Below are 24,683 nucleotides of genomic sequence, written 5' to 3'. Positions count from 1 at the left end.
ACTAACCCCTCTCAGAGCCTTATAAACCTCAATCAGGTCACCTGCAAGGTTCCTAGTAGCCCACATAATCGGAGTCTTTCCTGATACGGCCGTCCTTCTTCCAATTTCACCATTCGAGTTGCTCGTCTTTGGACCCTTTCAAGAAGCTCAATGTCTATTCTCAGATGAGGATTCCATACTTCAACACAATATTACAAATGTGGTCTTACAATAGCTTTATACCGTGGGATTATGACCTCCATATCTCTACAGCAGCGTTTCTCAAACTGCGTTCCGTGAGATGTGAACAAGTGTTCTGCGAAAAATCGTAATTAATAATTAAAATAAATAAATTTTGAATATTTGTAGCGTACACCACTTTTGTATTATTATAATATTTAACATAATTTTTTTTCGGTTATTAATATACTGGCATAGACCAAGGAATCAAATAGACCGTAGAACACTTTATTTTCGCGGGCTTTGCATAGAGAAATATGCGTAGAGATAATGACACCTACGAAAAGGTAGCAATGTGGTGAACTAGTATGCCATTCGTATGCGATTTAGCAGCCTGGAGTACAAGGAAGGGTTGAAGGAAAGGAGAGGAGAGGAGAGGAAGCGAAAGGTTATCATAACTAAACTCACTTCCTTGTTTAAATTATTTTTGATAATTATTAGTATTTCGAAATATTATTATTAAAATAAATAACCATGAATTTGGTTGAAAAAAAGAACTTTAAAACGAGAATCAAAGTACTTCTAGTAGTGCAACTGTGGTCGATGAAAACGAACACAATATTGACACACTTCAAAGTGAGGATGAAAAATCGCAGCGTTTTGTTCCCAGAAATCCGAAGTGAAAAAACAGGAATCAACTAATAAAAGACCAAAACGAAAGTATAATGACAGTTATTTGAATTTCGGCTTTATATGTGTTGGAAATAAAGATACTCCTGATGCACAGTGCGCCATATGTAATAAATATTAGCAACAGTTCTTCGGCTCTCGCTAAACTTGTGTTTCGTAAGTGTTCCGTGATTAAAAAAAAGCTTGGGAAACGCTGCTCTACAGGATAATGTGCGATAAATCATCGGTAGGACACTGTGGGCTCCTGGCTGCCTGTTTATCACTGCTAAGAAAACTTCATAACCGTATTATAACTCCCAGATCCCTTTTTTCCACCACTGTTTTTAATTCAGCCTTATCAAGTGTATAATTTATTTTGGGGTTGCTATCCCCCAAGTGTAAGATCTTGCATTTTCCTGCATTAAAACAAAGCTACTACTTTTTTATCACCGTCCTTTCAGCCTGTTCAAGTTATCCTGAAGAAGTACTGCCTAGTGCTGATTATTAACTACTCTACCAATCTTTACGCCGTCTGCAAATTTTGACATTAAGCCGTCTATCCCATCGTCGGTCTGACCGGTTTGACTACCAACTTCTCCTTTATGTATTGGTGATACGTTGGCACGTCTCCAATCCAAAGGAATCTCTCCAGAGTCCAAAGATTCCCTCATAATTAACTTCAATGGTCCAATACACTCCCTGGCTGCCTTTTTCAAAATTGCTAGATATATGACATCAACTCGAGGAGCCTTACTTGCCTTCATGCTCGAACTCGAATTCGACTAACTACAATGTCGATTGAAGAACACCTTAGAAATTCGTCCAGCCGTTGACAGGAATCGAACCCAGACCTCTCCAAATGAGTGCCAGACTTCTCCAATGTATCGCGATAAGCTGCCAGAGACGACTAGAGACGGGATACAGCAGAATTACTAAATAATCTAAAGCCACTGTTACGAAAGTTGTAGATCAAGAGTGCCACAACTTGGCCTTTTGTATCCCAACTTGCAAACCCTAAAGTCCATAATATCAGAGGAACCACTACTAAATCCACCCCTTGCTGAGTAAGTTGTTCTAAAGCTCCAAAATCATAACAAGCGATATCTGTTTTGAAATTTCTGGACTTTTGCTGAACTTGTGAAATGAATTTATTGCAGAAGATCAAAAGAGCATGAGGCAATTACAAAATAAGGGGAAACTGAAGCATATCATAAGTTGCGTTCATGACGAGGTCCTGAACGCGATTCCAGTCATCCGCCATTACGATCCATTGCGGCTCCATATAGTTATCCATTCCTGGAAACAAAACAAAAAGTTCTACCCCACATAGAGCTCGGACTATAGATATTGATTAGTATAATCGTACGTCCAATCCCCTCTCCATAACTGCAATCAACAGACACAACTTCATAAAATCGGAGGAACCACTACTAAACCCACCCTCTGACTTTTGCTGAACTTGTGAAATGAATTTATTGCAGAAGCCAAATTGTCACCCCTATATTCATCATAATTTGCCATATCATTGTTTACCTCTCCCAGTCCCTGTACCTTTAACGTCATAAATGTTATACCTGTCATTACTGACAGAACTTCACTCGAACTTCCACCAAGATACCCTTATGTTCCGCATTCAATTTTAACTTAATAAATAAATTTTCTGTTTATACTCCGGGACGACCAAACAGTCAGAGGAGTTAACAAGATAGACAGAATACAAGAAACAGCACCGTATTCAGCAGTCACGGGCTTGAACCCCGGTCACTCAAGGCACGTGTACTTATGCATCCTCGCGCCTGACCACTAGGCTACGGGGTACAAGTAAGTAACACGGTAAGATCACCGACGGAGATTTTCCCATATGAATGGTAAGTTCACGACACCCCCCTCCCCCTTTTTATTTCAAATAACAACCGGTTCACCTCGTGTTTTAACATTTCTGATAAATTTCGTCTATATTCTGTATATTCTCTTGCATATATATTCTATTTCTGTATATTCTATCCCTTCATATTCTTTAGTTTGTATGCCACCTCATTCAGAGCCGACCCGAAAGTGTTCGAAAATTTCTCTTACCCTTTTAAGTCTCTACCCTCATTTTGTTTTTTTCTATGTCAATTCTGAAATCTCCTCTGTATCCCTTCCCGTCCTCTCCCTCATTCCTTCTTTGAGTTATGTTTTTGTAACAAAAAACATAACGCTCATAAAACTGCTAACTGGAAGGCTTAATTCGCCTATAATCGAGGATTTCCTAATCTGAGTGACCCGAAGGATGATAAATGAAGACTTTTTTTTCAGGATATACAATTTCCACACACAGGCCCAGAAAGATTATAAACATAGAGAAACCACTACAGAATGCATACCTTCAAATCCATTAAATGCAGTAAGCATGAGATTAGAAGATCACAGAAGAAAGCTGACTGCTTAAAATAGTAAAAATGAAGTGAGGAATTCTAATTTTGTATTATTGTCGTACAAGCTGATTTATGTTTTATTATTTTATACCATCTCGCTGTAAATATTTGTGTTTATGTAAAATGGTTAAATTTTCCATTAATTTCTAGTGAAATCATAAGTTATGCTTTAAATGAAATATTAAGTACTATAAGCCATTAAAACATTTAAGTACTATGTTCGTGTCAGATGGCACCTGGGATTTCTCCCATTTACTGTAAGACAGTAAAAAACAAATATTACATTCCATTATATTACATTACATTGCATTACATAACATAACAGAACGTGTACATATATACACTCGTCCCCCCCCTTCCCGGACAATGGGCTGTAACTGGGTATCTTTTAGGACAAATAAAAATAATAATGTCCTGGTTAGTTATGACCGATATTTAAAAGGAGAATTGCATCTAAAAATTGGCATCTATATTTGCTGTCACCGACAAACAATAGAAACACCAATCAGATTTACACGGTCGAAAGCAATCTGAAGTAAGGACTGGACAGTTGGCAGTACTTGAGCTGCAAAAGATCCAATCCTTACTGTTATGTTGATTGAAGAAATGTTGCGAGTGTCTTTGCATCATTTATGCAGAGATGCTCAGTTATCCACCTGCGAGCATTGAAGCTCGCGGGTTATCAATATGACAATTGAACCACATATTTTGATCAAAAAGGATGTCAAGAGCTCTGCAATAGGTGACGTTTGGTCTAGGCATTCCATCAATCTGCGCCAGTATCTGTGTTGGATGGGGTTTAATTAGAATACCAGGATGGCGAATTTGTTCGGGTTTAGGTTCAGGGCAAAGCATCGCCTATACTGAGCTCAAAGATTGAGTTTATTATTAAGTAAATCACCGTAAATAATGAGAATCGATGTAGACCCAAAACGGCAGCAAAATCAAAGGCTGTCAAAGACTGTTTGGATATCTAAAAGATTAGTAACCGTCAACTATTAGGAACTGCTTTGACGCATTTGGCAACAAGCGTCCAGTAACTTTTCAGAATTATTAGTAAGGCCAAAATTTCTGCATTATGTAAAAAAAAAAAATAATAAAATAACGAAGAAATAAGTAGAAACGGAAGAAAAGTGCAAGGAGTATGTATCTAAAAATTTTGAAAAATATTAAGTATGGAGCAAATACAGCCAAAGTTATAAGCCAATAAATAATAAATTTAAACCGGCACCACCATACTTAATATTTTTTTAGATATATACTCTTGTATAATATACATACTTTTGTATATTATTGTATATTTTGTATATTTAATCTTGTATATGTCTCGGGTCGAGCACGCGTGTACTCTTGTTTATTGTACATTGTGTTCCTCGCACCTTAGTCTGTAAATATTCACACCCTTCTGGCACAGAGCCGTCCCGGGGTGACCCTAGGTTTCTTGGGAAATAAACTGATTTTAATAATAATAATAATACTCCTTGCACTTTTCTTCCATTTTTACTTCTCTCTTCGTTATTTATTTATTTCTTCGCTCATTTCCCGCTTTTTTTTCATATTGTTTCTATATAATATATATTATGCAACGTGTTGTTGGATGTTGCTTATCCAGCCACTTAATTTGTGGTCATATCTTTTTTTATTTTTACTAATAAACATATTATTTTTACAGTTATGTATATATATGTTGGTAGATTGTCAGGAAGAGAATGAGTAACGAGCTATATATCCACTATGGTCGCTGGGTTCATTCTGCTAAAAACTGCAGTGTCCCTTGTCCATAAATCATTGTAATATTCCTCTTCAACCTCTTATATATATATATATATATATATATTATTTTATCTTTCTATTGTGGTTTATTGTGTTTATTTTCTTAATTACGGGTGTTTTCTACTCATAGGTATTATGGTTAATACATTACTGGTCTTTAAGCTAGCCTAAACTCGGTTATCTTAAATGCCCAGGGCCTATTCATTTTTTATTTTTCAACTTGTTACGTATTGCTAAAGAAATTGTCATATTAATTATAGATGAAAAACTGTAGCAATACTACTTTATGACAAAATGATAAAATATTAAACATTTTTATACATTTATTGTATTACATCTTTATACATATTTGTATTACATCACATGGTCGTCAATCCCCTACGTCATCGGGGGCTTTGAGCGGATTGACGGTCCATTCGATGTAATGCATTACTTACTTACCCGTTTCTGTTTGTATCTATCACAGCTTTGCTATTTTGTCCGATACTGAATTCTAAGTTTCTTTTAAATTCCCATTTTTGTCCCTTTCCCATTGCTATTAGTTAAATAGGTATTATTTATTATAAATTTATTATGAACCGAATTAATATCCCATGTATTCTATCACAGTTGCTGTAGAAATTATGGGATATTAATTCGGTTCATAATAAATTTATAATAAATAATACCTATTTAACTAATAGCAATGGGAAAGGGACAAAAATGGGAATTTAAAAGAAACTTAGAATTCAGTATCGGACAAAATAGCAAAGCTGTGATAGATACAAACAGAAACGGGTAAGTAAGTAATGCATTACATCGAATGGACCGTCAATCCGCTCAAAGCCCCCGATGACGTAGGGGATTGACGACCATGTGATGTAATACAAATATGTATAAAGATGTAATACAATAAATGTATAAAAATGTTTAATATTTTATCATTTTGTCATAAAGTAGTATTGCTACAGTTTTTCATCTATAATTAATATGACAATTTCTTTAGCAATACGTAACAAGTTGAAAAATAAAAAATGAATAGGCCCTGGGCATTTAAGATAACCGAGTTTAGGCTAGCTTAAAGACCAGTAATGTATTAACCATAATACCTATGAGTAGAAAACACCCGTAATTAAGAAAATAAACACAATAAACCACAATAGAAAGATAAAATAATAATATGTACTCTGTTCGTACCCGGGCATTGCTAAAACAGCTACCGGGACAACAGAAAAATCTAGAAATAATTTAAGGAAAACCACTATAAAAGTATATTAAAAGTAAAATACAACATAAATTATCATATTACTAAAGAATAATATATATATATATATATATATATATATATATATATATATATATAAGATATATATATATATATGAAGCAGGAAACCTGAAAGGAATTATTATATTCTCCTTCTCTTTCTTTCTCTACTTGTTTTATCACAATTAGGACTTCATCAGAATTTTACAAGTTAGAGAGGGAGAGGTCGTTATCCCTCTCTATAAGACGACGGTGAGACTACACCTGGAATACTAGATCCAGGTCTAGTGAGAGTATCTAAAGAAAGATATTTAGAACTTCTGGAGCCGGTGCAAAGAAGAATGATTAGAGCGCTAAGCATTATCCTCTTTTCTCTGTAAACTGCAGTCACTTCTCTCACAGTCTCTGTAGCACTTATTCCTCGTCGAACGCAAGAGCACTTTATGAAATGTTGCCGTCTTCCAATCTTCCGTTATGCAGTTCAAAAAATGGTTTATACTAACAACCAGTAACTTAAGCCCCTTTGCATCTACTATACATGTCAGAACATGCAACTATGTCATGTATTCTTAGACATACCCTCACCTGCCACGTACCGGCTGTTTGCCAAAATTTGAGTTGTACGGTGGCGCTCCATTCCGCAAACGAAATGATCAGCCTGTGTAAGTTATTTACTGTGATTTTTTATCATTAAGTTTTTTCCTGCTTATCTTTAATACTCTAGATAGACAACTGCATTGAAAATGAATTACCCGAAAAAAAATTAGTTATCTTAAATACCCTACATCCCAATTGTTTCTACTGTATAGTATATTAGTGATTTATTAAATAGCAGGTCTCGATAGTGAACTATCTGATCACTGAAATTTTTAAATGGAAGTTAAGTAATTGTGGCAGATACCTGAAGTACTGCGCAGTATTCATGGAAATATTAGAAGAATAGAGGGTTCAGATATAAGAAAAACACTTACAGACTCTTCTACTTTATTATTAGCTGGAGAATGACCTTTCCATAAAGATATTTTTAGTACAACGTTTTTCTTTATTTCTCAAAAGAAAAAACCCACTCGCCTGATTCTTATATTAAATCGACCTCACTAATACCATCATATAAGGCACCGGCGGTTACTATTCTTTAGTTTGAGATGGAAATTTATTTTAACACAATGTTAAGCTGATTAGATCAATAATGCCAAGCATCTCCGTGTCTTTTCTGCTTATTTATTGGGTTCCTCTTCCCAATGAACACATGAAAATTTTTTTAACACCTCAGGATTTTCACCTTCTGACGCTGCGTTTAATGCTGATAAAGGGATAAATCCGCTAGAAAGCCTGCTTTCAGAACTCACAGGGGAAAACCCAGCACTCGGAATATTCTCTTTAATAACAGTATTTATCGTTGAAGGAAGGGAAGGCAGGTTGCCGCCATATTTTGAATCTCCGGGGGAACTTGACTGACTACTGTAATCATCTGATTCTGATGTTTCATCGGAAGAAAGACTAGCTGGCAATGAGCTGGTTGAAAGACTTTCCCTAGTAGCAACTTCCGTTTTGGTTTTTGGATTAACGCTCCCGAGGTTCTCTTTAATAAAGTTGGGAATGAAAGTTTCAGAGGCAATTGTTTTTGAACGTGAATTATAGTTCTGCTCCTTACCAGGAATAATATGAACAGGTTTCTGATTGTCTTCTTGCTTTTCTTCTCTCTCCTCCTCCTTGGGCTGGCTAGAAGAGAATAATATCTTTCGGCTCAACTTATCGCGCATGGAGCTTTTGGTTGGTCCTTCTTTCTTCTTTCGAGGCACCCGTGAAATGACATTTTTCTTTTTTTTAACAACCAGCATAATGCACATGACCATGATGGCTCCTATCGCCATATTTACTATTATCAAGAGGATAACGAGGGCACCTTTCTTGTTTTTTCGCCCGAATTCATGTAAATCTTCAATTGATGAAGTCGTCGAACTGCCTTCCTCTAAAGTGGAAGATGGCGTCGTAGCCTTGGATAAATGGTCTTCGAAGTCTAGAAGGACTTGAACCTGGAGTGCAGTTTCTTCTTCAGTGTTCTTGTTGGGAGCATTTTCACTGCTAGTTACGTTGGTATGGACAATGTTCTCTACAACATCAACAGCTTCCTTTGTTTTATTGCTCTGCACAAACTTTACAGGAGTTCCATCTTGGTCGTGCTTGGTTTCAAGTTTTTTGGTGATCTTCCACATTCGAGAGCTGTGCTTCACTTGGTCTTTAACATCGTCATCTTCCAATTCTTTCGACACCGGTAGTAAAGGATTAACAGGAGGAGGATTCTTTTTTATTCGATATGTTACTTTATTTCTCGCTACTCTTTGTGAACGGTGTTCTGTATCGCCAATCGCCCTATCCAAGTTCTTCTTAACTGAAGTCGAACTTTCATAGCGATGTTCTGGAGGAGTTCTTCGCAGTAGCCTGAGAAGACGTTGGATCAAGTGATTTTTTTTTTCTTCGTTGCCTGCTTCAAACATATCTAATCTTCTCTGCCGAGGGTTACTGTTTTCATGGAATCTATGTGCGTTTTTGTTATGTTTTTTTTTCCAAATTCCAGAAATATCTCTGTTCGCTTTGCTCGAATATTCAGTTACGTGAGGTAAATTATCTCTGGCACTCCGTCCTTGGTGTTTAGCAAGACTAGAAAACTTCAACCCACGATTCTTCAGAGCATGCCAGCTATCTTTTATTTTGTGTTTACGGCTTCGCGCAACCATCTGAGGCTTTAAGTTGGAGAATAGCAATGAACCAGATGTATACGTACCGCTGTCAACCCACACATGTCGCTTCATTATGCGATGCCAACGTTCGCCCAGCAGTTTTCTAGATGCCGATCCAGAGTTTTCCCCATTAGTATATCTAGTAAGGCGCTGCGGATGATATGCACTTCTTCGAAAAGCACCAACCTCTATAAACAGAAAAGTAAGCATCAGCCCTGCGACAAGGTTTCGGCAACTATCAGTTGAAGGACTGGTATCTGCAAGAGCCATACACAAGGTGCATATGCACAAAAAGTCAAGTCTGTTACCAGTTCAAACAAATCAAATATTTGCAAATTAAGTGGACATTTCGTAAAAATTTTTGTTCAACAAATGAATGTTGAAACTTTACGAATATCTCACTTCTGAGTAGAATTCTCCCCTGCCCATTGCTCACAAAATATTAATTTTCAAACAGTTGTACAGTCAGTACTGCTAAGTGCAGAAGCAAGAATGACTATCAATACAACAATGTAATACAACACAGACATACCTCACTTTATATCCGTTTGTTAATTATTGTCTTAGCTGCTTTTATTTTGCAATAAACACTAAATGAATTAGCAGCTGTTTAAGTAAAATGAGCTCTTATAAAGTATGAGGCAAATAATTGATATCAATCAACCTGTATCGTGTGTTGTCAAGAGCTATACTCAAAAAAAAAAGGTTTAAAGCATTAATATATGAACTTAACTTACTTAAAGGAATATGCGTTAAATGCTGTTTGCTGCGAAAGAACGGAGGTTAAATTACAGAAGTTTTCATATTTATGGTATCGTTAAACACCAAAGTATATCGTCACAGTACTAGAGTGCAATCAGTGGGTTGAGATTCAGAATAAACCAGGTGCAGCTAAAGTTGCAATTTTATTTTATTGTATTTTCATTTTTTTTTGTTTCTTTTATTCCAAATGAGTTATTTTATTATTTTATTGTAAACCTTCATTGTATACGATATCTTTCGTGTAATATCCTTCATAATTCCAAATCTGTCTGCCCCAGCCCAGCAGCTGGGTCTGTTTTAATTTTGAGGTCAGTTGCAGAACGGGCTCTGCTCAATACGACATAGAAGCTCCACCCCCGTGACGTAGCAAGGATTTTGTTTCAGCAGGTACACTCACAAGAAAAGGTGCCAATTGCAATTCATAAAAAAGACTCCATTTGGGGGGAGACAAAGACCAATAGATTGACAGTAGCCACTGGCAGAGGTGAAAGAGATTCTTGCACTGCTTCTATTAGAATGAGCAGAAGCCTGAAAAACAAGATGCATGGTATTTCAGAGACTGCTGGGAGCCATTGTGGTACAAGTAAACACATGGGTTGTGTTAGGGTAGCTAAGAATAGAAACAGGTGCAGGTATACTTGCGTGTACACCAATGCTAGGAGTTTAGTAAATAAATTTGATGAATTTGAGGTATTGCTCAAAACATCGAAGGCAGATATTGTTGGGATATCAGAGACGTGGTGTCACACAGATATAAGGGATGCGGAACTGCAATTTGGGGAGTACAACGTCTACAGAAAGGATAGACAGGATAGGAAGGGGGGAGGTGTTATGCTATTAGTTAAGAAACACATAAAAACCAAGGAAGTGAAGCCAGTCGACATCGCTGGACAGTGCAGTGTGGAGTCAGTTTGGTGTGACATAAACATTGGGAGATCAAAATTGAGAGTAGGAGTGTGCTATAGGCCTAATGACTCTGATGAGTATAATAAGGAACTGTACAGGGAAATAGAGTGGGCCAGTAAGTCAGAGTGTCTTATAATGGGAGATTTTAATTTCCCAGATATTGACTGGAATTTGGGGGCTGGATACTCACACACTAGCAGGGCTTTTGTGGATTTATTGGATGATTGTTTTCTACATCAGCATGTTCGGGAGGCAACTAGAGGGAGTAATACTCTTGATTTGATTATCAGCAGTGATTCTTCATGCATTAAGAATCTGCAGATAAATGAACCACTAGGTGGCAGTGATCACAGTGTGCTGAAGTGGGATTTACTCAAAGAGGTAACTACCATTAGGGGTAAAGGGAAGGGTTATTGCTTCCGTAAAGGCGACTACGATGGACTGAAACAGTATTTAAATTCTATACAGTGGGACCAACTGATGATGTTACCAACAGCAAATTCAAAATGGGAAGCATTCAAAGAACTTATCTTGGAAGCTACTAGGCTTTACATACCAACTAAGAAATATTGTTCAAGGTTTAGGCCAAAATGGATGTCAGATGAACTAATGAGGCATATGGCAGAGAAGAAAAATGCATGGGATACTTACAAATTAACACATGACACAGAAGCCTATGATAGATACAAGTTGATATGCAACCAAGTTACAAAGGAGGTTAGGCAGGCGAAGGCAGATTACGAGAAATCCTTGGCAAGGGATGCAAAGAAAAACAGCAAAGAGTTCTTTACTTATGTAAACTCTAGAAGGAAAGGGATGAATCAGATTGGTCCACTTGATATTGATGGGTCAAGTGTTGATGATCCTGCTCAGGTGGCTAACAAACTAAATGAATATTTTGCATCGACATTCACACATGAGGAGTTATTCAGCGAGGTGAATGCCAGAGGTGTATTCAACTCTAGCAGTAAGTTACAGAATCTTGAAATAACTGGGAGTAAAGTGGAGGAGAAACTGTTGAAGATAAACACAAGAAAGGCACCCGGGGTGGATGGGATCTATCCAGTTATATTAAAGGAGGCAGCAAAGGAAGTAAGCAAACCCTTAGCCCTAATTATGAGAGCTTCCTTGGACTCAGGGGAGGTACCCATAGACTGGAAATGTGCAAATGTGACCCCAATTCACAAAGGAGGATCAAAGGCTGACACAAGTAATTATAGACCTGTGAGCTTAACTTCTGTTCCAGGAAAATTAATGGAGGCACTGGTTAAAGACGCACTGCAGGATCATTTAGACAAGACTTCAGTTATAGCTCAGACACAGCATGGGTTTGTTAAGGGGAAGTCTTGCCTGACCAACTTGATTGGATACTATGATGCAGTCACAAAAGAACTGGATGCAGGGAATAACTTTGATATTATATACTTGGATCTTAGAAAGGCTTTTGATACTGTTGCACATGGAAGACTGCTACACAAATTGGAGCAGTGTGACATTGGAGGCAAATTGCTGCTATGGATAAAGGGGTGGTTGAGGGGGAGAAGACAGAGAGTGGTAATCAATGGACACTGCTCATCGTGGACTGATGTTATTAGTGGAGTCCATCAGGGCTCAGTGTTGGGTCCATTATTGTTTTCTGTATTTATAAATGATATTGATGATGGTATATCGGGATTAATGTCCAAGTTTGCAGACGATACAAAGGTTGGCAGGGTTGTCAAGGACACTACTGACACTATGCTGCTGCAACAGGATCTGGAAAGGTTGAGCAGATGGGCTGAGAGGTGGCAAATGAAGTTTAACATTGACAAATGTAAAGTACTACACATGGGAAACAGCAACCCCAGAGCAACGTATCAACTCTGTGGTACAACACTGACAGTGGTAGAGAATGAAAGGGACTTGGGGGTGGTTGTGCAGGCAGATATGAAGTTCTCTGAGCAGTGCAGACGGGCTGCAAGAGTAGCTCATGGAGTATTGTCAATGATATACAGGAATTTTTCCAGCAGGGATAAGGAGGTGATTATTCCATTGTATAAGGCGATGGTCAGGCCACACCTAGAGTACTGTATACAGGTCTGGAGGCCTCATTTCAAGAAGGATGTAGAGCTGCTGGAACGAGTACAGAGAAGGGCAACAAGATTAGTGAATGGAACAAAGGGGTGCTCCTACGAAGAAAGGCTTAAGTTTTGCAAATTACAGTGTCTGGAGACTAGGCACCAGCGAGGTGATCTGATAGAGGTGTATAAAGCCTTGAATGGTTTAAGCATGCTCAATGCTGATGGGATTCTTCCTCTAGCTCAGAATAATCACCTGAGAGGGCATAAATTCAAATTGAGGAAAGACAGATGTAGGATAGACGTGCGGAAATTTGTCTTTAGCCAGCGGGTGGTTGGTTGGTGGAACAGACTTCCATCCCTTGTGGTGGAGGTTGATAGCCTAAATAAGTTTAAGGCTCAGCTGGACAGGTATTTTGAACGAACAGAGGGGTGAAGTGGAAGTGGTTTTTTTTTTTTTTTTTTTTTTGGCTGATGCTGCATAAGCTTGCTTTCTTGCATCAAATGCCTCTGCTAATGCTAATGCTAATGCTAATGCTAAAGAAGCGCCACAATACCAGATTTCGGCGTCAGGGTGTACAATGTACCTGCTGACCCTATCCTGGCTACGCCACTGCCTCTCCCCAGTACTTACCCTAAAAAACATGTTTGAATGTAATAGCCCCGGTGAAATTATTAATAATCAAATAAGATCTGGAAAAAATTAGATCTATAAAGTCGACAGGACTAAGCTAAATCTTCTGTTATCGCAGATAAAATGGGACCCGATTTATCAAAACACAATCGTGAATATTATTATCACAAATAATTTTAAATCAATTATAAAGTACACAAATTACACAAATTTATCAAATAAATCCTTCAATAAACCAAAAATAGCCGATCTGGTTTAATTAGAAACTAAAACGCATTCAGCTACTTAGAAAAAGCATACAGAGAATTGAAAAAAAAAAAAAAAAAAAAAAAGACGCTGAATCCAAAAGTAAATTTACCATTTTGAGGAAAAAAAGAAAACAGCTTTTTGGCCTCTGCCGAAAAAATTATGATACTTCATTAACAAATAAGTTAAAACTTCTTTACAAAGATTAACTCACCTCTTAATTTCGCTTATTTATATACCATATAGAAAGTTGAAACCAGTAAAAGAAAGGAAAACTGAGAAATGGAAGAATCCTTTTTCCACGATAAAGAAATTGTAACCGAAATTTTTTACTTCAATATTCTCAAAGACTGGTTAATCGCCCAGCTTTAGAGACTTCACAGAAAATCAGATTTATCAACAAGATTGGGCAATGTCCCACTGTCATAACGCAGTGAAACGCCTGAAGCAACGGAGTGGTGAGGGCCAAGAGTGCAGTAACACACGCTCTTTGAGTGGACCGTGGTTCAAGCCTATATGGCTACTAAACACAATTAACGACTGTATTCATGATTTATCGTAAACTTCTCTGACCTGATGGTCGTGCCAGAGTTGATTGGCCGTAGATGCCCAAAGGTTTGCCTCCCAGATAATCTGATCTGATGCATATAGACTTCTTATGTGGTTGCATCAAAGATCAAGTTCGTTCGAAAGTATGAGATACTTAAAAAAAAAAAAAGGAAAAAAAAAAGGATATATGTCTGTCCAATCTTGTCAGCAAAAACAAAAAGGTTCTGGTTCGTGTCCACCTCTCCGCTCCTCACTCAACATGCTCGATAGTCTTCGGCGATGCTTCGCAAACGCACTCAAGATATTTAAGACACTGAAGATTGACGCCGAAAGGCTTTCAGAAAATACCACATACCAAACACAAGTTTTCGGGGATTCTTTTCTCCTCCCCCACTTATGAAGAATACCTCTAGAGCAGCGTTTCCCAAACTGGGGTCCGTAAATCAGTTCCAGGGGGTCCGCGAAACGATGGTCGACCATATATATATATAAAGCATGTATATATGGGGTCTGCAAAGTTTTTTTTGATTTTTGAAGTGGTCCGTAGATCTCAATAGTTTGGGAACCACTGCTCTAAAGTGGTGGTCCCTGTTCAGTATCTCTATACCCGCAACAACAGGCTTTGTGAGCCTGCTGGAACATCCTTCTGCAACGCTAGCAAGACAGGTGGGAGGTCTCCACAAAAGGCCGGGTCACTTACAAATTTATTCCATAGGTATCTTTCACCAGCCGTGAATCCACATTGAAATGGTTCCATAAAAGCCTAGACTTTTAACATAAAAACCAAACCTAAACCCCAAAAGGTCCTTAATAGGACCTTTTCGATAAGGAAGAAGGAGAACATCATTACCTCTCTACGCAAGATGTTGGTTATACCGCATTTAGAATAATGTATTCAGGTCTGGAGACTGCATGTAAAAAAAAAAAGACAAAGGACTGCTGGGAGAGATTCCGCAAAGGACGACCAGATTAGTGATGAGTGCAAATCGATGCACATGTGAAGTAGAGTAATTTACTCTAAAATGACTTTCACAAAACATCTTGATCACATTTTAGTTAAAATCAGAGCTTATACATCCTTTCTTCTCCGTCTCTCTCCAAACAGTCCTGGGGATTAAACCATCGCACTTTACGGTTACTCTACAAAGCTGTGTTTCTGCCAATGTGTACCTAAGGTGCTGGCGCCTGGTTTTGACAAGTTAAAAAGAGCACCGTTCAAACCGAACTTCAATCAATTCAGCAATCTATGCTTCTCAAAATGAGCTGGGCCTGCAGGACTGATCTACTTCTGCCCTGCAGGTTCGGGTTCTAAATGGATGCCTCCAGGTTGATCTCGTTTTGTCTATTCCTCTAACACATATTCCTCTATATGTAGAGGCATATGTTATCACATCCCTTGATTTGCTTGGCATATCCCTAAGCGTTACATCTGGTCCAAAGATTGAAAAGAGACGCTGCTGGAACATCCTTTTGCAACCCTAGCAAAACAGGTGGGAGGTCTCCACAAAAGGCCGGGCCACTTACAAATTTATTCCATAGGTATCATTCACCACCCGTGAATCCCCATTGAAATAATTCCATAAAAGTCTAGATATTCTCTACCTTCTGACTGATCACGGCTCTTTTAATGCAAAACTAGCAACCTTTAATCTTTCACAATCCTCACTTCGAATTTGTGGCCGTCCGAAAATTTAGAGCATGTCCTCTTTCATTGTGATGAAATCTATAATTTCTATCAGGACCTTCGTCACTTCCTCGTATGCATCGGTGCAGCTGTTCCGCGAACTGAGACTTCCTTCTCTCTTAAGCTCCAGTGAAAACTTCCAGCTCCTTCTGGATTATACTCCTGCCAAGTGTTCAATAGCCGGCGACGTCTTCTGACTTCTCCAGTGACTGCTACCTTGCTTTCTTAACAATGACATCATTTCTGACCAGAGCTGGACCAAGGTATTTCTGCGCCTCGGGCTGAAAGATTTTTTTCCACCCTTTTACTAAGGATATATATATATTTCTTGCCCCTTTGTTCTTCTGCTTTTGGCGCCCCTTAAAGAATGGCGCCCGGAGTAAATGCCATACTAGCCCGTGCCTTAATCCAGCACCGTTGCTGATACTGCAGAGCAGCGTGGAATTCGTCACTTCTTTCATCTCTCCAAATTCGGTTCTTCGGCTAGATACATATTTGACGTCTCCAGTGGACTATGCACTTTTTCCACCTTTCACTTTCACTCTCCCTACACTCCCTCCCCAGTTTTTTTTACATTTTACATCTTATTTTTATTTTTTATTTCTATCTATTTATTTAATTTATTTTTTACTTTATTTTATCTTTTATTAAAATACCCTTTTAAAAAATATTTTATTTTATATAACACTAAATCCGAAACTAGGACTAAAAAAGGCTCATTCAATGATATTCGTTAATATTTCTAGACGGCAACGCTCCACACAATAGAAGCGAAATAGTAACATAATGAAGTGAATTGAAATAATGTTGTTGACTGAACAGGTGGTATTTCGCATCGATCTTTACAGACAAAAGAGCCTTCATAGTGAGGAGAGCGGCTATTCAATTGAGGCTGAGATGTATGAAATCAGCGCTTTTGAAATTACAGCATATTGTTTTATTAAAAAAAACCGTTTGAGTCTGGAGGCGCCTGGAGTTGATAATATGCAGCCAGCAATGTTGAAGTTGGAGGCGAGGGAGTGCACCGCGCCATTAAAGTTAAATATGGATTCGGAAGAGATTCCTCTTTAGTAGAGAAGTGCCAATGTATCACCAGAACATAAAGCAATTCTACGAGCAAAGCAGGTAAATGTTGGTCGGGCAATCTGACTTCAGTGATTGGGAAAATCGTGGAGGTAACGACAAAGAGCGCAATACAGGGAAATTTAGACAGAAATGGAATTGTAAAAGCTAACAACATGGTTTTTGTAAAGGGAAAATCATGTTTAACTAACTTGAAAAGCCACTTTTATACGGTTACTCATGACCTGAATGCTAGGAAAGAATTTCGACATTGTTTATTTGGATTTTAGCAAAGCATGTGACTGAGTCTCTCATGAGCGGTTACTGCATAAGCTGAAAAATGTAGGAATCAAAGATAAAGTTCTAAAGTTCTGAAATCTCCCCTTTCAAATCAGGCGAGTGCCTCAACTATTTCTCCCCCTTCTGTTCTCTGCACCTCTTATCTCACACCCTCTTCCTATCTACCCCATTACCTCCTTTCCAATATTTTTTTTTCTTTTTTGGGCTCTCCTTGGATGCCTAAGCTACACCAGGATTCACCCCGCCAGAGCTTTCTTCTCTCCTAATGTCTCGTGGCCCGTCTCCCCGGGGCGGTCATGGAAACTGGGAGTGTTAGCCAGAGGAACAACACAACTCACATACTTCACAAAACACACACCCTGGCCTTATGCAGAGTATTGTATTCTACACAGAGTCAAAACGCGAAGTTGGGGGAGACTCCCGGTGCTGCCAGACAAAAAAACACTATGTCACTATGATCGATATCTAATCAGGAAATCACCTACGTAATTATTTACCTGCGCATTTGTAGTGCGTGGCATTCTAAAAGTGAAATAAATATCACAATGTAATATGTAATTGTTTACATAGGTCACTTAGGAAAAGGCCTTTTGTTTCGGGTTTCATAATGGATGAGGTTTGTTGTATCCCAAAGAGCAGGGCTAAAATATTTCACTGAAATATTTACAAACTATACAAATATTCAAAATATTTACAAAATACTAAATTACTGTATTTACAAAAAATATACAATATTCATTAAAATGCCAAAAAACGTGACAATGGAACATCAAATGTTAAACAGTGAAGCACGTGCACGAGGTTGGTGAACGTTATGGAGGCAGTTGTCAATAATTAATTGAAATTATAGTGACGAAATTGCCTGGCCCTCTTCTTCCATTGGCTCGAATAAATATCACTAGGAGGAAAACTTTTTTATTGTATAGAGAGATAATAAAATCTGCCTTTTATAGGACCGTTCAGCGGCCTAACTGGCAAACGACATCTGACTTAAAAATCGAATTATTTGTCAATCCTATTCGGTAGTAATCGTATAATGTAAACTAGCCTACCCTGAACCCAGGGGCGTATTCAGGGGTGGGCAGAGGGGAAATATGTCCCTTAACCAAAATTTTGAAATTAATGAAAAAGAAAGCAGATGGCATTCTAAAAAAAAACTTGAAAGCCTGATCGCCATGCTCCCCTTTACGATGATACCTCGATACGCCACTGCCTGAACCTAACTAACCTACCCAGCACATTTTGTTGCAGATCAGAATCGTAACTAGGAAATTTTGACACCTATGGCCAAAATCCAAATATTTCAAATGATTCACATGGATAAATATAATAAGACATAGTAAAAAATAATAACACTAATAATTAACAATAATAATAACAACAATGATTATAATAAAATATCAAAATTGAATCGATAAAGTCCAATCCAAGAGCAGATACCATGTGAACCACTTCTCCATACATCTATATTACAGGAGTTCGTGGTTCACAGAATAGAGTGACACAGATCGAGTTTTTTCACGGTTTAGAGATAGGTTTACAGTTCAAATTCGTCCCCCTGCTGGGTGGAGAGCGATCACATGCTTTTGTTAACATTCTTCTCCTGTACTGCTTGTCGCAGGCAAACCAGTTCAGATCGGCGTCAAACAGGCAAACGTTTTCAAGCTCTATTAGAACCAGATGATGATATGCTGCATGAGGAAATGTGGGCAAATACAAAAAGCATTATTAAGAATTCGGCAAATAGATACATTAGAGAGAGGTCAAATATCAGGAAGCCATGGATTACAGAAGCCACTTTTAAACTTACTGAGCAGAGAACTGCAAAAAGCGCAGGGTGTAACGAAGAGTATCAGGAACTGAGCAAAGTCATCAAATTGGGCATCCTGTACCAGGTGTCCCCTTTCAAATCTTTAAGCCAGGACAAACGGGATTATATCAATCGAAAGTGTAAATAAATCGAATACCACAACAAAGGAAACAACACTATGAAGACGTATAATGTTATTAAGTCCTTAAGACGCAAGTTCCGACCAAAAATTAATATAATTAAAGACTTCAAGGGGAAAATTTTAAGAGGCGAACACAATTAAAGGAAGGTGGAAAGAATACTGTGAGCTGTTCTTCAGAGCACCTGCTGACACTAATCTGCCACCCCGGTTTCAACACCGTAATCATGAACTAGCTCCACTGAAGGAAGAAGTTGAAAAAGCCATCAGAGAACTGACATGTGGAACGTCACCAGGAATTGATGAAATCCCAGCGGAATTGATTAAAGCTACAGGTGAGAAGGGCGCTGAGTTTTTCATAAAATGATTATAAAGATTTGGGAAACGGGACAGTGGCCATCGGATTGGAAGAAATCAATTTTCATACCCTTACCAAAAAAAGAGAAGAAGATTGAAAGTTTGCTCAAACTACAGGACTACGGAGGGTTGATTCAGCCTTTTGATAACAATTTTGACATTAATCCTGCTTGTAATGTATCGCAGCAATGTAATTTTTTTTTCCCGCAGGCGCAGTCCCAAACCTTATGAACATGTGTATCAGTTGTAGAAGTTGTTTTAATGTCGACATACCTCGGAAATTGGACCCATGATTGGAAGGTTACATAACCGCACTTTCCAAAGAAGGGCACAATAATGCGAAAATTATTGATAGGTGCGAGTCGAAAAATTTTAGTGTATCGAAGTTCGGTATCCAAAAGGTTTTGAAAGGCAAAGGAAAATTCCGCGAAGCTGCTGCAAGTGGGCGGAAAACACCGAAGAAACTGCAACCTGCTCCAAGTCAAACGAGGGAGGTATACGAAAAGTGCAGTCGCTCGTTGTCGGTGAAAATCCAAAAGCCCAAAGAGCTATAGTGTCACGTGTGGGAACATTCCAGTCAACCGTTTGTCTCATAATCAACGAAAATTTGCAACTGTAGAAGAAGCTCAAGGCCCTCGTACACCACCTAGGAGCAAGGCACATTGCAGAGCGGCAGGTCGGCTCAAAAACTCTAGAAAAATATCTGGCAGCTGAAAGGTGGAAATTCGTAGAAACACTGGACGAAGCGTAGGTGTACCTCTCCTACTGCAACAAAATTCGAGAAATTTATAACCGTCCACAGGGTGACAAGGCCTTTCCAACATGGGCGCATCAGTGCATGGAAAGTTTTGGCCGAGGTTTTATGGTTGTAGCCAGTTTTTGTTATAACAGCAAATTTGAGTTGCGTAGAGTCGCTAAAAACGTGAAAGTCAACTCAGTGTATTACCAGACTGAAGTTATACAGCCGTTGTTTGAACGTGAAATACCCACATTGCACGGTTCTGACGCTGAAAAGGTCTGGATGCACCAGGATAAAGCGTCCAGCCACAGTCACGTTTCACCCGTGCTTTTTTGCGGAGAATGGAAGCGGTGACAGGTATTCGTTCGATCCTGTTTGAAGATATACCGGTTAAATCACCTGACGCCGCACCCATGGATTTTTGGGCATTCGGACTTATGAAAAGAGCTCTCGGAAAACCGCCGCCCCAGAACTGTTGAAGGTTTGTGGAAAGTCTGCCAGCAGGAATGGAACAAGATCGACTTGGCAGTTTTGCAGCGGGCTTTACTTCAATAGAAATTGCGATGCCGTGCGATAGTCCATGAGCAGGGAAAAACAAACAGACGTATTAGCCTAATTTCTCACGCTAGCAAGTTTCGTCTTAAACTCATATTAAACAGAATTTCAAGAAAACTTAGAGAAATGCCAGAAGAGCAAGCAGGTTTCAGAAGCGGCAGAGGAACCAGAGATCAGAATTTAAGTCTACAACTGATTATTGAAAAATGAAAAGAATTCGATGTTCCAGTCGTTTTGTATTTTATAGATTATTCAAAGGCATTTGACTGTGTTCAACATGAGAAACTATGGGAAACGATGACTAATATGGGATTCCCAATCCACATAATTCAGCTGATTAAGCTACAGGAACAGGAACTGTGGGAACCAACAGGGTAAACAGACTTTTTCAAAATCGGTAACGGTGTCAGGCACTGCTGTATTTTGTCACCACTTTTTTTATCTTTATGCCAAAGATATCCCTTTAAACGTTATGCCTTTAGCCAGCGGGTGTTTAATTGCTGGAAAAAACTTCCATCTGTCGTTGTTGAAGTTGATGGCTTAAATAAATTCAAGGAGGAACTAGACAAACATTTAGAGGGAATGGATGCGTGAAATTTTTTTTTTTTTTTTTTTTTTGGCTGATACTCATACGCTTGCTTCCTTGCATCACATGCCTCCATTACTATTACTATTGCTATCTTGCGTGAAGCTTTGGAATATTTGTAAACTTTGGACATATGGTAAGGAAGGAAAATTTTCTGTTGAAGAATATAATGGAAGGAAAAATCGAGAAGAGGTGCAGAGAAAGACCTGCAACTAAGTGGAAGGATGGATCCGTGAACTTCTGGTCATGACATTTTGCGATGCCGCTCGTAGAGCACATGATCGATGCAGTTTGGGGAATTTGTTGGTAGCCACAACAGCTCCTCAGGGAGCAATGTGACTGGAAGATGGCCAAAATCAAGAATGCTCCTTTTCTTCCATAAAAATAATTAAATTATAATTATATTATAATATTAATTTATTTATATTTTTAACTAATCATAATTTAATTAAATTATAAATAATTATAAAAATATAATTATTATTATCCATCAGATGGTACTTTTATAGAAAAAAATAATATTTTATAACAATCGATATCGATAATAACAATTGTAATATTTAAAATAAATTATAAATTCAGTTATTCTACGTTTTAAAGTCCATATGGAGCCTCTAGCCGGGGTCATACTGGCAGGACCCCAATTACGTCTCTGTTTAGCATTAACTAAAAGCGTGGTTACCACAATTATTTACTTTTGACGTTTTTACCGGAGTTATTCCGAAAATTTTGTAACGAAAAACCGTCATGAGAAAAGCGTTAAGGAAGTGACGTCATCTTCAACTTCGGCCAGCAGCGAATTGTTGTAACTTGCAGTGTTGGAATTATACTTGTATGATAGCAACAATAATTTATCTTCTACTGGACCAAATTTAATGAAATTTTGCACGGAGCTTCATCTTAGCTCTATACTAGAGCAAAACTTTCAAATCTCTGAAAATTGCAGTAGTTTTTCCAGGATAGTGAAAAATATGAACATGTGATCAAGGAAATTTTCTCACGTAATAAACGGGATAATGTGGACGTATAGCATATCGTTGGAAAGCTAAGGAATTTAGAAACAGAAATATTAAGGTTTTTTTAGATACAAAAAATCTTTCGGATATGCGTTAATTCGAAAAGGCATCTGATTTCAAGTCACCTGGTGTTTTCAGATTGAATGTACTTTTTTTTTCTTTACAATTAAACTCTGAGGCTGGAAAAGAGTTCTGCACATTTATGAAAGCATTCTTCAACTTGGACGTGTCATCAGATCTTTCGATAAATACTACACGTAATGGAACAACTATAGATGGTGTATTTAGTCGTGAACTCTTCAATGTAAAAATTATACATCCTACTTTAGTCATCACAGAGCAATACTTTCAGTAACCGATATGTAATTATTATTAAAAAAAATAAAATCGTTGTTATATTAAAACGTTTTTAACGCCTGCGGATGACTCTTAAATGTAAAACACGTTAAATATGCTAGCCGCAGGGCACATTATGTACCTGGTACAGAATTTCAATTTTTTTTTTTTTTTTATTTTCTAGGCCGCTGCTAACGTAGAAATACCAGCAGCATTCAGAGTCAAATATAGTTACAAAATTCGATAACAACACAAGTTTATATAAAGTCATATAATAAAAATTCCTAACTCTAAGAAAGGCTTGGGAGATGATAACTTACCTGATGTCAAACTGTTATAACCCTTGGAAACTGAGGATTTTCTCCTTCCGCTACCTCCAAAATCTGATGGCGTTTGCAATTCTTCGGCCATACCTTTTATGAGTCGTCCTTGGATATTTTCAAAATAAGTATATGTATCAGTGCCAAATTATGTTCTTGTTTTGCAGTTACTAAGAACGTATCAATTTAACGGTAGGCTAATGACATACATTATATTTTCAGAACACAGTCTGATTTATGTTATGATACCCAAGCTATGCATGGCATAATCTATTCTTGATTGTTGGCAACTGCAAGCGCTGCAAATAAGGCTTCTCTAACTGAAAATTAAACGTTGGGTACACTAACAATATTTTCTTGTTTTCATAAGCGTAAGTTGGACGTTTAAGCCTAACTTTCTTCTGGCATACTAGTAGATTAATCAGGAACGTAGGTCCGTGAAAAACTAATAAATCACAAATATTACAGAATCACAACTTACGTAAAAGTGAGGGGGGCGTGAGGTTCCTTCTTCTCTAACTTAAACTTGTATTACGGAACACAGCACTACGTCAACAACAGTGATTTCTAAATACGACACAAAAGTGACTTACTCAGCAAACGAAGCGTTGATACACCTATCGGTTAATTAGAAAATTAAATACGTGAAATACAAAACAAAAAAAAAATATTCTTTTAACCAATAAACTACAAAATAAACCCATGGATCCTGGGTTGACCTTAAAAAGTGTATATTTTGGTTTTCTTTTTCTTTTTCAAATTTTCGCCTTCCCTAATTTTTCGCTGTGTTCACTTTTCATTTACAGTGCTTTTCGTTTTTTAACGTAATGTGATGTATTTATTCTACGTCTACAAAAATTCCACAAAATTAGAGAAAAAACATATTACTAGTAGAAAAGCGAAATAATTATTTTAAATTATTTTTATGATAAAGCTGATGTGTTATATTATGTTTTTATTATTTATAGCTTTATTTACTTATATTAATTGACTCAAAGTGGTTGAATAGTCAAACACGAGTACAGTAATACATATTTTGAATGTACCTTGATTCAAGTGATAATGCTAAATGCAGTTAATGATAGCATTCATCGTCAAAGTAATTAGAAAACTCGGCTGACCTAGTGGTCATGCCCGAATATAAATAAGATTTTTTTATTCTGTATATATTATATTATTTTATAATATTTATTATTTATTAATTTATTTATATTTTAAAAAGTTTTGCAAAGGCGGGTGTTGTAAAACCAAAAAAGTTATCACCATTATAGCAAATTGCTATTCTATCCTCCAACACGTGACTGGTTCGAATCTTGTTGGAGACTGGAAGAATTCTTAAAATCTCCTTCAGTCGGGATACTAACTTCAGCCCGATTGAAGCAGTGCAATATGATCTTAGACGCTGATGCGCTATATCAGTGTTTCCCGACCTTTTTCGAGTCGCGACCCCCTTTTATAATAGCCAAGTAACCCCAGCCATATTTGCATAAAAAGGCATTTTTAATAGGGTAAATAAAACACATTAAAAATAGATTTTTCAGAATATAATTCTAACCTATTATTTAATGCGATGATTGTACTTGCATCTGGGCAACCAGCTTCAAAATTCGGGGCAGAATGTTT

The sequence above is a fragment of the Mastigoproctus giganteus genome, chromosome 7 (genome assembly GCF_048544385.1).
Source record: "Mastigoproctus giganteus isolate SK-2022 chromosome 7, ASM4854438v1, whole genome shotgun sequence".
Taxonomy (NCBI): domain Eukaryota; kingdom Metazoa; phylum Arthropoda; class Arachnida; order Uropygi; family Thelyphonidae; genus Mastigoproctus; species Mastigoproctus giganteus.
The sequence above is the reverse complement of the archived record's forward strand: the minus strand, read 5'-3'. Positions refer to the sequence as shown.